At 50.3% G+C, this 14,443-nt stretch overlaps 1 protein-coding gene across 6 annotated transcripts in view; it reads right to left on the bottom strand.

Annotated features, from left to right (window-relative positions):
- acsl4a (acyl-CoA synthetase long chain family member 4a) overlaps positions 1–9,276 on the bottom strand; it is a 101,966-nt gene extending 92,690 nt beyond the window's left edge. For 3 of the 6 annotated variants that reach the window (XM_038775566.1, XM_038775563.1, XM_038775558.1), the window contains exon 1: positions 9,144–9,276. The gene's annotated coding sequence lies outside the window, so the exon portion shown is untranslated. Of the gene's footprint in view, positions 1–8,651; positions 8,766–8,991; positions 9,014–9,143 lie in introns of those variants that run through there. The other 3 variants (XM_038775562.1, XM_038775560.1, XM_038775561.1) reach the window with 3 other exon arrangements.
- Between the last annotated feature and the right edge of the window lie 5,167 nt (positions 9,277–14,443).

Here is a 14,443-nt window from a genome sequence, read left to right on the forward strand (position 1 = left end):
AAACGGGATCTCCAGCAGGTGGGAGAAGCAGGGAGCAACACCCTGGATGAAGTTGTCCCTCGCCAACTGGGCAAGCACGACGCTGGGGATTTCTCAAGTCCACATCTCGACAGACTGCCGAAGCTCCAATACCACCCTGTTTCCACGGGCACGTTCATCAAACATCTACAGTAACCTCAGATGATACACACGACAAAGATGTAACCTAATTGAGAGATGTGTCACCACGTCCCCACAACTTATCTCAGCTGGGCAGCACGGTGGCGCAGTGGGTTAGCACTGCGGCCTCACGGCGCTGAGGTCCCAGGTTCGATCCCGGCTCTGGGTCACTGTCCGTGTGGAGTTTGCACATTCTCCCCGTGTTTGCGTGGGTTTCACCCCCACAACCCAAAAACGTGCCAGCTAGGTGGATTGGCCACTCTAAATTGCCTCTTAATTGGAAAAATGATTGGGTACACTAAATTTTTTTTTTTTTTTAAACTTATCTCAGCTGGCTGCAGGTGCACCCAGGACATCTTTGCGGTTCCACCAAGCCAAATTAATCCCCTTTTCAGTTAAACTAAATATCCTTAACACTGCCCTGTATAATTAGTTTCATGTCTTCCCTAAACTGGTCACTCAAGTCTTTTGCCGGAGTCAGTAGGTTTGTGGTTTCATGTTTCACTCAGGGAGACGTGAGCAGAAAATTCTTACTAGTGGTTTACTTCTAGTTTTAATAAGGGGTTACAGACCCCACAGATGGTGCCTGACCTGACTTTTCCTCTCCAACATCTTATTTTTACATCATCAACATTCTTGTTCGAAAGACTTATTATGATGCACAACCAATGCAGAATTATGATGCACAACCACTCACGGTTTAGGTTTCGACACAGAAATGGTTTTCCAAATAGTCACCAGCTATAATGTTGAGAGATAATCCCAGAATTGTGCGCGCGCGCACACACACGCACAGATTTTTACTCGGCCTTGCCAATGAAAAGAGCTCGGATTCTGTGGGCCTGGAGCACACATTTGCAAACAGTGGATTTTGCCTTGAATACCGACCCTAACCTCCATGACTGACAGACTGGAGGTTAAACTAGCCTTGAACAGTCGACCTTTTGTTTCAGTATCAGCTGTCCTTGATACCAGAGCATGTCAGAAATTTAGAAAGCGCCAATGACTGAACCAGCTAAGCATCCTAAAATGTGTCGGTTTGCAACGGGTGTGACAAAAGTCCATAAAATATCACTGAGATATACTGCAAGGACTCAGTTGTTCAGTTAACATGAGGTGCCAGCCTTCTTCGCTCCAGCAATGCAGAATTATGATGCACTGGTGAAGAATACGTATAAAGCTCTGAAACCAGATAATTCTCACTTGATAATGCTCAAGAAGGGGGTGGTGAGCCGCCTTCTCGAACTGCTGCAGTCCATGTGGTGCAGACACACCCACAGTGCTGTTGGGGAGGGAGTTGCAGGATTTTGACACAGTGACAGTTCAGAAGGTGACATTTCAGAACCCCTGCCCCTCACATTATAGTCACCCACAGGCTGTTTGGGAAGGAGAAAGAGCGGTGCTGTAAGTAAAAATGCCCTCAATACTTTAACAGTAACAGATAGTAGACAATTTGTAGAAAAGCGGGGGGGAGAAGAGAGAAAAAAAAGAGGGGAAGAACCTGAAAGAGTAAACATTTCCACACGCATAGAACCTCAGGCAGGCTTTGGGCACAGATTAGTAACACGTAATGTCAAAGTAATAAAATACCAATGTCTGTGGGCTGTTCGTTTGCTCACCAATGAGGAAGGCCCATTTACTCGAGTGACATTAATCTTTGATTAGTTTGCCGAGCACGCCACAGTGACCAAGTGATGACGAGTGACTCATCTTAAGCCACATAGATCAGGTTTGCTCAACCATCGCTATTCTCTGCTACTAATGGATGGTTTTAACATCTTAAAAGCCAACGCACACCAATAACTGGGCACATGGAGCAAAGTTCAACCCATTCAAAACAAATTGAGAGTGAACAAGTACATTTTTAAAAAAGGTACAAGGTTGAAGAATCAGATGCAAGAACTACGCCGATTGATCATCACACTGACCTACAACTGGTGCAGGATAACACCCGAGGGGCAGAAAGTCCACCTACATTCGCTAAATGAGTGATTTAGAGAAATGGGTGCCATAAAATGAGTTTGACCTTTCCACTGGACCACCCTCACAAAATGAGAAACAAAGTACGAAACTCCCAAAATGCATTATTCCAACCCCAGCCAGCATAGCTGGGTGGCTTTGGTCCGGAATGAAATGACTTTATTCTATTTAAATAACTATTGAATTAAGATGACTAAAAAGAAAAACTTGAATAACTCAGTCTCACAATTTTTGGTCTGACATTTACTGCAAAGCTCATGCAAATGAAGAATACTGTAATTCGGGCAACTGTTAAGGCCTGGAACCGAATTAGAACTTTAACCCTTTCACAGATAACATAAAAAAAACACTGAGCAGCAAGTGCTGTACTGCTGAAAATCAAGATGGCCGCCATCAGGGGCAACACAAAGCTGAACTGGAAGCAGGACAGGACCGAGGTTATTGCATGTCCAATAAAAGACTTACATAATTTGGGGACGGGATTTTACTAAGCATTCTACATAATCCTCCTTTGAGCGAGCACCCCAAATTACGTGAGCCATATGGATTAAGATGTGAGGTTAGCTCCATTAAGACCCGACTAAATTGCCTCCAAACTCCTGAGATTGAGAACAACTCGCATGCGCACTATGTCTCGAATGCAGAAGATCATTCCCGGCCTGGCTAAACTGGGGGTATCAAAAGAAATGAGCAAGGGGTTAAAAGGGGGATAACAGAAAAGGCTGGGCGGCATGGTAGCAATGCTGCTTCACAGCTCTAGGGCCCCAGGTTCGATTCCCAGCTTGGGTCACTGTCTGTCCACGTTCTCTCCTTGTCTGCGTGGGTGTCCTCCGGTTTCTTCCCACAGTCTAAAGATGTGCAGCTTAAGTGTATTGACCATGCTAAATTGCCCCTTCGTGTCCAAAAAAAAAAGGTTAGGTAGGGTTACGGGGATTGGGTGGAGGTGTGGGCTTAAGTAGGGTGCTCTTTCCAAGGGCCAGTGCAGACTCGATGGGCCGAACGGCCTCCTTCTGCACTGTAAATTCTATGATCTTTACGAATGGGTCTGAAAGGATGAATTCAAGACAGGTATGTTTGGACGGGGAGTTCACGTGTGGAAGGCGTAGATAGCCGATGACACATTCAGAAACGGAAGAGTAAGGGCAAAGAAGGAAATGGCGCTAGAAAGCAGAGCCAGATGAATTTGGTTTGGGGAGGGCGAATTAGGGCTGGTGGAAGTTGGAGATAGCACCAGCATTGAATACTCGGGGATGAGTTTAGGAAATTTAAAGTGGCGATGAAACAGAAGGCAGCGCAGTTTAACGAGGACAGGGTAAGGAATAAGAAACTCTTGGTATAGGATGCGATATGTCCGGCAGGGCTTTGGAAGGGCTGAAGATAACACAGGGTGGAGAAAGGGACGCCAGCCAAAAACTAAAAACACAAATGAAGCTTTCATTAATACTCGAGCTGAAAGTATTCGATAGAACATACAGACAGAGGAGACCATTCAGCCAAACTGATCTGCACCCATGTTTATGCTCCACACGAGATTCCTCCCACCCAGCTTAATCTAACACCACAGTGTATCCTTCCATTCTTTTCTCACTCACAAGTTCAATACCAGTTAGCATGAGCAGTAGCAATGACCAATCCTTCAGGAATTCAGACTGGGGAGGCAGCAGACCTCTTGAGCAAAATAAGCTCCAAGAGGGACATGAAGGGAAGCCACAGAGTGATACGGGGCCAGGGAAAGAGTCAGGAATGGGGGTTGGGGCAGCAGAGGCAACTAAACAATGGGCCTCAATGAGGGTATGTGTGAGCTCCTCAGACATGCTGGTGAGAGTGGATTGGCCAGGGGAAAAGGTTTTGAAGGATGTGGTTGGTACAAGGTTGGGAAGTGCTGTGGCGCACTGATGGTCTCCCTACATCTGGGCACTTGAGCAAAGATAAACAATCAACTTCACAAAGGCTGATTTAAAGGTGCTGTCTCAAATGTTCAAGCATTACACTGTTTATATTAGATCACAGAATTTAGAATTTACAGTGCAGAAGGAGGCCATTCGGCCCATCGAGTCTGCACCAGCCCTTGGAAAGAGCACCCTACCTAAGCCCACACCTCCACCCTATTCCCGTAACCCAGTAACCCCTCCCCACCTTTTGGACACTATGGGCAATTTAGCATGGCCAATCCACCTAACTGCACATCTTTGGACTGTGGGAGGAAACCGGAGCACCCAGAGGAAACCCACGCAGTCACGGGGAGAACGTGCAGACTCCGCACAGACAGTGACCCAATCGAACCTGGGACCCTGGAGCTGTCAAGCAACCGTGCTAACCACTGAGCTACCGTGCTGCCCTGATAAATAATCACAGAAAATAATACCAAGAAATTACAACGCAGAAACAAGCCATTTGATCTAACCATGTGCAATGACCATTCTTGAGTAAATAGTAACCTTACCCAGCCTATTCCTCCCATATTCTTACAACCTTTTTCCTTTCATCCACCTGTCCTATCCTATCTTGACTGTTGACAAGCTCTTGCAACTCTGGGAAAAGATGCCTTTGACTCTAAGTTTCATATGATCTGTTACGAATGGCTCCTTCCTCGCTCAGAATTCTGTCTACGTTGTACCAACCTTTGACATATATTTTTTTTTACACCATACACTTCATTCTTCGGAAAAAATAATTCCAGTCTTTCAGGTATTTCTCCAAACCACGCAATACCTTAACTTGTGGATCAACGCACTCATTTAAAACTCTTGGGCTACCTGCTTGACATCATTTTTTGGTTCCTTCAATGTTTGTCTGACTGCTCCAGTGAATCGCCTTGAGGCGGTTTACTATGCAAAAGGCACTGCCCAAACACACGTTGCTACTGTAGCACATTTATTTGTGCCCTCGCTGAACTGTTTTCACCAGCGAGTGAGTCAGTAATGAGAAATGACAGGTCTGAAACAATGGGCACAACAATCTAGAGGGAATAGCTGGGACTTCCCCCGCACCTTGCGCAGAGGATTGTTAAGAGCGGGACTGCACAACCTGAATGAGTGAAGACGCAGATTCGACAGGAACTTTCTGGCTATTGGACATGTACTGGACCAGTGAGAAAGGTCATTAGAAATTCTACCTCCTGGAGTGCAAATTAAAATTATGTTACGAACATCTTAGCACTACGTATTGCAGCTGGAACGGTGTTGTTTCAGTCAAGAACTTATGCACACACCCACACACCATCTTTAATGCAGTACAGTGTTTCGAGGTACTTCATAGGAATGCTGGGCAACAAGTTCTGGCATCAAGCAACAAATGGAGCCAGGGACCTGGGTTCAATTCCGGCCTCGGGTCACTGTCTTTGTGGAGTTTGCACGTTTTCCCCCCAAGTCTGCATGGGTTTTCTCCGGGTGCTCCGGTTTCCTCCCACAGTCCAAATGGATGGGTCATGATAATTTGCCCCTCAGTGTCCAAAACGTTAGGTTGGGTCACGGGGATAGGGTGCAGACGAGGGTTTAGGTAGGGTGCCGTTTTAGTGGGCCAGTGCAGTCTCGCTGGGCCAAATGGCCTCCTCTGCACTGTAGAGATTCTATGGTTCCATTATCTTTTCTTTCTCAAACGGCCTGATCACCCAAGCAGAATGATTCAATATTCCCCTTGGTCTCCCAATAACCTCCCCGGATAGACAAAGATACAGTAAAGGGGGTTGGCAGAGTGAATAGGCGAAAACAGAAATGAAGCATCAACTTACCCTCTTAAAATTTAAAAGCAGCTTTTAATTTAAACCACCTTCTGAAAAGAGATTATCTTTAAACTACAGGGGGAGAAGGGAAACATTGAAAACTTCTCGGGGGCGGGGGGGGGGGGGGGGGGGGGGGGAGGAGGAGAGAGAGAGAGAGAGAGAGAGAGAGAGAGAGAGAGTAAGAAGACAATTTAGCACGCTTGTCAATGCAAGAATAAATCAGCAAGCAGGAGCCCCGAAAAGTGGTTGGTGAATGGGTGTAAAAGCTGGGGTAAATCGGGTCGGGGGTTGTGGCTGGAATGGACACAGGTTGTACATTACCTGTGTGTACCCGGGGTGGGGAGTGGACATAGGCTGTACATTACCTCTGTGCATCCAGGGGTGGGGAGTGGACACAGGTGTACATTACCTCTGTGCATCCAGGGTGGGGAATGGACACATGTTGTACATTATGGATTTATAGAATTTACAGTACAGGAGGCCATTTGGCCCATTGAGCCTGCATCAGCCCTTGGAAAGAGCACCCCACCCAAGCCCACACCTCCACCCTATCCCCGTGACCTCCACCTTTTTTGAACACTTACAGCAATTTAGCATGGTCAATCCACCTAACCTGCACATATTTAGACTGTGGGAGGAAACCGAAGCACCCAGTGGAAATCCACGCAGACACGGGAGGAACGTGCAGACTCCGTACAGACAGTGACCCAAGCTGGGAATCGAACCTGTGACCTTGGAGCTGTGAAGCAACAGTGCTACCATGCTGCCCAAATTTCTGGGGCAGGGAGTTTGCACAGGTTGGACATTGCCGGGGTATATCCAGCGGTAGGGAGTGGACACAGGTTGGACATTACCGGTGTGTATCCAGGGGTGGGGAGTGGACACAGGTTGGACATTAGCAGTGTGTATCCAGGGCTGGGGAGTGGACACAGGTTGGACATTACCGGTGTGTATCCAGGCTGGGGAGTGGACACAGGTTGGACATTACCGCTGTGTATCCAGGGCTGGGGAGTGGACACAGGTTGGACATTACCGGTGTGTATCCAGGAGTGGGGAGTGGTCACAGATTGGACATTACCGGTATGTATCCAGGCTGGGGAGTGGTCACAGGTTGGACATTACCGGTGTGTATCCAGGCTGGGGAGTGGACACAGGTTGGATATTACCGGTCTGTATCCAGGGCTGGGGAGTGGACACAGGTTGGACATTAGCAGTGTCTATCCAGGGCTGGGGAGTGGGCACAGGTTGGACATTACCGGTGTATCCAGGCTGGGGAGTGGACACAGGTTGGACATTACCGGTGTATCCAGGCTGGGGAGTGGACACAGGTTGGACATTAGCAGTGTCTATCCAGGGCTGGGGAGTGGACACAGGCTGGACATTACCGGTCCGTATCCAGGGCTGGGGAGTGGACACAGGTTGGACATTACCGCTGTGTATCCAGGAGTGGACACAGGTTGGACATTACCGGTGTGTATCCAGGAGTGGGGAGTGGACACAGGTTGGACATTACCGGTGTGTATCCAGGGCTGGGGAGTGGACACAGGTTGGACATTACCGGTCCGTATCCAGGGCTGGGGAGTGGACACAGGTTGGACATTACCGCTGTGTATCCAGGAGTGGACACAGGTTGGACATTACCGGTGTGTATCCAGGAGTGGGGAGTGGACACAGGTTGGACATTACCGGTGTGTATCCAGGGCTGGGGAGTGGACACAGGTTGGACATTACCGGTCCGTATCCAGGGCTGGGGAGTGGACACAGGTTGGACATTACCGCTGTGTATCCAGGAGTGGACACAGGTTGGACATTACCGGTGTGTATCCAGGAGTGGGGAGTGGACACAGGTTGGACATTACCGGTGTGTATCCAGGGCTGGGGAGTGGACACAGGTTGGACATTACCGGTGTGTATCCAGGGCTGGGGAGTGGACACAGGTTGGACATTAGCGGTCTGTATCCAGGGCTGGGGAGTGGACACAGGTTGGACATTACCGGTCTGTATCAGGGCTGGGGAGTGGACACAGGTTGGACATTACCGGTCTGTATCAGGGCTGGGGAGTGGACACAGGTTGGACATTAGCGGTCTGTATCCAGGGCTGGGGAGTGGACACAGGTTGGACATTACCGGTCTGTATCAGGGCTGGGGAGTGGACACAGGTTGGACATTACCGGTCTGTATCAGGGCTGGGGAGTGGACACAGGTTGGACATTACCGGTGTGTATCCAGGCTGGGGAATGGACACAGGTTGGACATTACCGGTGTGTATCCAGGCTGGGGAGTGGACACAGGTTGGACATTACCGGTCTGTATCCAGGCTGGGGAGTGGACACAGGTTGGACATTACCGGTGTGTACCCAGGGGTGGGGAGTGGACACAGGTTGGACATTACCGGTGTGTATCCAGGCTGGGGAGTGGACACAGGTTGGACATTACCGGTGTGTATCCAGGCTGGGGAGTGGACACAGGTTGGACATTACCGGTGTGTACCCAGGGGTGGGGAGTGGACACAGGTTGGACATTACCGGTCTGTATCCAGGGCTGGGGAGTGGACACAGGTTGGACATTACCGGTGTGTATCCAGGCTGGGGAGTGGACACAGGTTGGACATTACCGGTCTGTATCAGGGCTGGTGAGTGGACACAGGTTGGACATTACCGGTCTGTATCCAGGGCTGGTGAGTGGACACAGGTTGGACATTACCGGTGTGTATCCAGGCTGGGGAGTGGACACAGGTTGGACATTACCGGTGTGTATCCAGGCTGGGGAGTGGACACAGGTTGGACATTACCGGTCTGTATCAGGGCTCCATTTGGACCGTGGCGCTGGATTCTCCTCAGCCTCCGTTGGTTCCGCATCGAGCTGCTCCCCCGCTGTCTGCAAGATGGTCATGTTGACAGGCAGTGAGCAGAAACGCACCATGGCAGGGATCAGCCTCGGCTCGGGAAGGTCTGAGAGCTCTTAATACCCAATTATATCCCATCATCGTGTCTCTCTTTAAAACCTGACCTGCTTTTCATTTACATGCATATTTAGATAAAACATTTCATTTAAATTAAAGAGAGAAGGATTAAAAAGGTGGTTTTATGCTGTAAAACGGAGGAGCACGCGGCTTCACAGAAGGAGCCCACCTGCCCCGCCAAGCAGCTCCTCGCAGCCTGCGGAGTGCCATTCAATGTTCTCGCCAACATTGCCCGCCTTCAATGGAAACCAATGCATTAAAGCCGGAGTTTGGCTGTGGGCGAGGTGGATGGGAAGAGGCTGGCGCTGTGAGCCGGCTTACCTCAGGATCTCCGCTGTCCCCCGCTCCCGGGCTCCGGCACAGTTAGTGACAGCGTGTCAATGACCGGCAGTAACCCCTCCCGTCCGGAGGGGGAAACCCCGGAAACACCTACACGTCATCTGATTCGATTCTCACCAGCCAATGGTGGAGCCGGCGGCCCGGGCCCCGCCCCCTGCGCCCTTGGCTCCGCCCCCTGCGCCGCCGCCCCGCGCCCTTGGCCCCGCCCCTCGCTCCGCCCCCGCGCTCCTGGCCCCGCCCCGGCCCGGAGCAGGAAGCGCAGTGTCTGGCTCACTCAGCACTGCGGCTGTGCCCAGCTCCTGCAGGCTGCCCGCAGAGCCTGGCACTCAGCCTGTTGCTGTCCTTAGGGATCAGAAATAAAAGGTGGGATTCTCCATCCCTGAGACTAAGTGGTGACGCCGGGGCAGGGTTGGTGGACTTACCCCACAGCAAAACTGGTGCCGCACCTGGACCGATTCTGCTACTATTGAGGGGCTAGCACCGGCGCCACAGGGAACACAATCAATTCCAATGGGAAACGGTGCGGGATTCACCGGGTGCATGCTTGACACTGAGGAAGCCGACAAGCTGCACCCGCGTACATACATTCCAAACCCCACATTCATCCCAGCCAACACGATGAAACTGGTTGTGCTGGAGTGTGCCCATACATAGCGCCGGCCCTAGGGTTGCTGGCGCCCCGGGCAAGCTGAACTTCGGCGCCCTTTGGCGGGGGGGGGGCCGGGGGGGGAGGGGGGCGGGGCGGGGCTGAGGGGGGCGGGGCCGCGGGGGGGGCCGAGCCCGAGGCGTGGGGGGGCCGAGGCGGAGGGGGGGCCGAGCCCGAGGCGGGGGGGGGCCGAGCCCGAGGCGGGGGGGGGGCCGAGCCCGAGGCGGGGGGGGGGGGGGCCGAGGCGGGGGGGGCCGAGCCCGAGGCGGGGGGGGGCGAGTCCGAGGCGGCGGGGGGGGGGTGGGGCGAGTCCGAGGCGGGGGGAGGGCGGCGAGCCCGAGGCGGGGGGGGGGGGGCGGCGGGCCCGAGGCGGGGGGGGCGGGCCCGAGGCGGGTTGGGGGGGGACGGAGGGGGCCGCCCTGGGGGAGGGCGGCCACCGCGCATGCGCATTTGGCACCGGCCCAACTGCGCATGCGAGGGACCCGAGTCTGGCGCCCCCTAGCACATGGCGTCCCGGGCGACTGCCCGAGTTGCCGGTGCCTTGGGCCAGCCCTGCCCATACAGCTGGTGGGTCGGCTGAGGGGGGTGACGGGGGGGGGGGGGGGGGGGACACACACACACCTATACCACCCGTGGTCCTACGTTTACAGTGGGCTGTTAGCGGTGTGCGCAGATGCTGCCTCTCTTGCTGCCTGCGGCAATGGTATTCCATGCCCGTCCACCCCGACCCCACAGCCTACCTCCTGGCCACCCCCAGCTACTCACCCCCGCCCCCCCCCCCCACACCGGCCCTGGTAAAAGCCCCCCCAGGCCAGCGGCACAACTGCCAGCAAACTATGGCGATGTTGGACACTTTCTGTACCCCCTCTCTCCCTCAGCAGCCACCACACCGGTTTCACGAAAAGCACAAGTGAATTGTGCATTTGGGAACTCAGCCCATTGGAGGCATAGAATCGCGGAGGCCCCAGAGAAAACCGGGTTGGGCCCGTTAATGACATGCAAACAGTGTTTACTGTACATGCATTCTGAGCCGCATTGATGCTGCTGTTGAGGTAACGGAGAATTATGATTTGGCGTCAAGTCTGTGCCCACCACAATTTTGGTGCTGGAACCTATCCTCTGCCCAATCGCATTTCCCGATTTTGGCATCAGCCGACGGAGAATCCAGCCCATGTTTGTCATGTTCACCCGCTCGTCCCCGGCATCAGTCCCACCTGCAATTTCCATACTTACCATGGAATCCCTACAGTGCAGGAAAAGGCCATCGAGCCTACACCGAGCCTCCAAAAGAGCACCCCACCTAGCCTGCTCCCATCCCCTGACCTATTCCAGCACCCTGACCTAACCTGCAAAATTTCAGACACTTAAGAGGCAATTTGAGCCTGGCCAATCCACCTAACCCGCACATCTTTAGACTGTGGGAAGATATCAGAGCACCTGGAGGAAACCCACACATGTACAAATGCAAAATCCACAAAGACACCCAAGGCCACAATTGAATCGGGTCTCTAGTGCTGTGAGGCAGCAGTGCTAACCACTGTGCCACCGTGCTGCCCCTACAATAAAATATAAGAAATCGGCTCGTTGGTCGAGGGGTAATATTCTCGCTTCGGGGGTTATGCTACATAAAAATGAGAGGTCCTGGGTTTAAATCCCACACAAATCCTTTGATGTTGTTTATTGGGGCAGCACGGTAGCACAAGTGGATAGCACTCTGGCTTCACAGTGCCAGGATCCCAGGCTTGATTCCCCACTGGGTCACTGTCTGTGCGGAGTCTACACATTCTCCCTGTGTGTGCGTGGGTTTCTTCCGGGTGCTCCGGTTTCCTCCCACAGTTCAAAGACGTGCAGGTTAGGTGGATTGGCCATGATAAATTGCCCTTAGTGACCAACAGGGATCGGAGGGGTGATTGGGTTAGGGGGATGGGGTGGAAGTGAGGGCTTAAGTGGGTCAGTGCAGACTAGATGGGCCGAATGGCCTCCTTCTGCACTGTATGATCTATGTTCTATGTTCTTACTCTACAATCACTGAATGGCACAGAAGGAGCCATTTACCCCTTTGTGTGAAGAATAACTAAGCCAGCAGAACTTAGGCCTTGCAAGGCATAGAAATTCTTAAATTTCAGTTTTGCTAATCTGATTGCAGTTGGTTAGGTAGTGAGGGAGAAGGCAGCTCCCACAGCTCTGCTATTGGTTTGGAATGCTAAAGAGGGAACATCTTTCTCTGCTTTGCGAGAACAAAAGTCGTACCCTGGAGTCATGGTTAATAAAACAAGTGCAGAGATCTGAACAGCAGCTAGTTAAGAAAACTAGAGAAATGGAGAGAAGTTTTCAAGATGTCTGAGGTTATACATACGTGAACAGAGAACTGTTCATTGGAGACAGACAGAGCTGAGAAGAAGGCTGAGCCCCCAGAAAAATATCTGAAGTGATTTTCAAGGTTGTGAGATTTTACTGCAGCCTGTGGAACGTGAGTTGAAATAACTATCGGCATTGGTGGCTGGATATCACAGCTTGTGTAAAAGCAGTTAAGAGAAAGGAAACGTAAAAGGAGTTGGTATAAAATCCTGGACTGGATTTACTGTTAAAAATGGAGTGCAAGTTTTGTTTAAAAGAGTAATTTGTAAAACCTAGACTAGATTATAGAATGTAAACCACTAAGGGAAAGCATCATTATGAGAGAAGGTTTTAAAACCTGTTTTTGGGAATGGAGTTTGGAAATTCTCACGTGACAATCATCTGGGGGGTATCTGAGGAGAAAGCCTTGGACACTAACTTGGGTTCAGAGCAGAGTGCATGTATTTAACTAGTTATCTTAATGCTTAAAGGGGAATTTGTGTGTTAATCATAGAATTTAGTCATAGAATTTACAGTGCAGAAGGAGGCTATTCAGCCCATCGAGTCTGCACCGGCTCCTGGAAAGAGCACCCTACCCAAGGTCTATAATGAGACTATTATAGTTTAAGATGTACTTTGTAATCCGTGTTCATCTTAAAATCTTTGTATAGTTGTTAAGTAAGGGGAGAAATAAAGGAGTATTGTATCATAATCCAAATTTTTGATGTTTAATCAATGTTTCTTGTTGTTAAAACTAATCAGTGGGGCTGTGACTCTGTTCCTCCACATTTACTTTGTGAAAAAGTAAAATTGATGGTCTTTTCTGGAATCATCCCGTCCAGTTATAACATCAACTGGGGTCGTAATACACTCATCAGGGCAAACACAAGAATCCCAAATTTTATACAATCGCAACAATTTATACTACCGGAGAAAAAGGTGCTGATTGGTTGGCAGGCATTTCATATTGCCGCCCTGCACATTTTCATTATTTCATGGGATGTGGGCATCGCTTGCTCGTATTTATTGCCCATCCCTAATTGTCCTTGAGAAGGTGGTGGTGAGCTGCCATCTTGAACCACTGCAGTCCATCTAGGTCCATTCACAGTACTGTTCCAGGATTTTTATCCAGTCACAGGGAAGGAACAGCAATATAGTTCGAAGTCAGGATGGTCTGTGAATTGGAGGGAAACTTACAGGTGGTGATGTTCTCCTGTGCCTGGTGACCTTGTCCATCTTGGTGTTTGAGGTCGTGGGTTTGGTAGGTGTTATCAAAGATGCCTTGGTAAGTTGCTGCAGTGCATCTTGTAGATAGTGCACACTACTGCCACTGTGTGTCAGTGTGGGAGAGTAACTGTTGAAGGTATTGGATGGGGTGCAAATCAAGCAGGTTGCTTTGTCCTGGATGGTGTTGAACTTCTTCAGTGTTGTTAGAGCTACACTCATCCAGGCGGATAGAGGGTATTCCTGACTTATGCCTTGTAGATGGTGAACAGGCTTTGCGGACTCAGGAAGTGAGTTATTTTCCCCAGAATTCCAAGCCTCTGAGCTGCTCTTTTAGCCACAGTATTTATATGGCTGATCCAGTTCAGTTCCTGGTCAATGGTAACCCCCAGAATGTTGATAGTGGGTGATGGCATTCAATGTCATGGTTAGATTCTCTCTTGTTGAACATGGTCATTGCCTGGAACTTGTGTGGCATGAATGTAACTTGCCACATACCAGTCCAAGCCTGAATGTTGCCCAGGTCTTACTGCATATAGGCACAGTATCTGAGGAGTCGTGAATGGTGCTGAACATTTGCAAACATCCCTATTTCTGACATTATGATGGAAAGAAGGTCATTGATGCAACAGCTGAAGTTGTTGGGCCTACAATTGGCTGATCAAATCAAACAACATGTTCCTTCAGTTAAAAGCAAATTACTGCGGATGCTGGAATCTGAAACAAATGACTCGAAACGTTAACTCTTTTCTCTCCCTACAGATGCTGCCAGACTTGCTGAGATTTTCCAGCATTTTCTCATGTTCCTTCAGTTGTTCGTTATAGGCAGAGTATCGACCATGTTCAACCAACCTGTCCTTGAAAAAAAAATGTCTCCTGCTACCTGTGATTCCCTGGTTGAGCAGCACTTGTTGAACAATCCTGAATATGCTAACAGCTACATTAACAATTTAAGATAATGATAACTCATCATTATTTAAGATAAATATGACTCATTTATGCTTGCTAGAAACAGTATTCATTCATAAGCAGGGGCCCGTTCTCTGCAAACAAAAGGAACATGTTCAAGTCTTGT

This window comes from Scyliorhinus canicula, chromosome 17, assembly GCF_902713615.1.
Source record: "Scyliorhinus canicula chromosome 17, sScyCan1.1, whole genome shotgun sequence".
In the NCBI taxonomy this organism is placed as follows: Eukaryota; Metazoa; Chordata; class Chondrichthyes; order Carcharhiniformes; family Scyliorhinidae; genus Scyliorhinus; species Scyliorhinus canicula.